General features: G+C 45.1%; 1 protein-coding gene across 2 annotated transcripts in view; it reads right to left on the reverse strand.

Annotated features, from left to right (window-relative positions):
- Positions 1–1,189, reverse strand: part of STAP2 (signal transducing adaptor family member 2) — an 11,836-nt gene that overhangs the window by 9,309 nt on the left and 1,338 nt on the right. The window lies entirely within an intron of this gene.

Consider the following 1,189-nt stretch of genomic DNA (forward strand, 5'->3'; position numbering starts at 1 on the left):
GCCTGGAGAATCCCAGGGACAGGGAAGCCTGGTGGGCTGCCGTCTATGGGGTCGCACAGAGTCGGACACGACTGAAGCGACTTAGCAGCAGCAGCAGAAAGGGCTTCCCCGGTGGCTCAGATGGTTAAGAATCTGCCTACAATGCAGGAGACCAATGGGGGCTCAATCCCTGGGTTGGGAAGATCCCCTGGAGAAGGGAATGGCTACCCATTCTAGTATTTGGACAGAGAAGCCTGGTGGGCTACAGTCCATGGAGTCGCAAATAGTTGGACATGACTGAGTGACTAACACTTTCACAATGAGGATAGCTCTTATATTGACAGTGATCATCTATCCATCGAGCCACCTATTGATTCAGCCATCCATCCATTCTTTTATCCACTTATGTCCTCACCCATCCACCTGTGTACAGGCATGCTTCATTTTATTGCACTTCACAGATATTGTGGGGTTTTGTTTTTAAACAAATTAAACATCTGTGGCTATTCTGAGTCAAAGAAGTATCTACCGGTGTCATTTTTCCAAAAGTATTATTTTTAAATTAAGTTATGTACATTGTCTTTTTAGGATACAGTGCTATTTCACATGCCCTGGAGCCCATGGTCTGCCAAAAGAGAAGCCACTACAATGAGAAGTCCGTGCACCGCAACTACAGAGTAGCCTCCCCTGACTTTAACTAGAGAAAGCCCTCGAACAGCGACAAAGACCCAGCACAGCCAAAAATAAATAATTAATTAAAAAGAAAGCAGATGATTATGAGCTGATTTTTAAAAAGATATAGTGCTATTACATACAACAGGATACAGACTAGTGTGAACATAACTTTTATAAAGCACTGGGAAATGAAAAAAAATTCATATGGCTCACTTTATCGCAATATTTGCTTTATTGTGGTGATCCAGCACCAAACCTGCAGTGTCTCCCAAGTATATTTGTGCTTATGCATCCTTTCACCTGTCGGTTCTGGAGATGGACATGGCACCCCACTCCAGTACTCTTGCCTGGAAAATCCCAGGGACGGAGGAGCCTGGTGGGCTGCCGTCTATGGGGTCACACAGAGTTAGACATGACTTAACGACTTCACTTTCACTTTTAACTTTCATGCGTTGGAGAAGGAAATGGCAACCCACTCCAGTATTCTTGCCTGGAGAATCCCAGGGACAGAGGAGCCTTGTGGGCTGCCATCTAT

Source organism: Bison bison, unplaced genomic scaffold (genome assembly GCF_000754665.1).
Source record: "Bison bison bison isolate TAMUID 2011002044 unplaced genomic scaffold, Bison_UMD1.0 scf7180017864492, whole genome shotgun sequence".
In the NCBI taxonomy this organism is placed as follows: domain Eukaryota; kingdom Metazoa; phylum Chordata; class Mammalia; order Artiodactyla; family Bovidae; genus Bison; species Bison bison.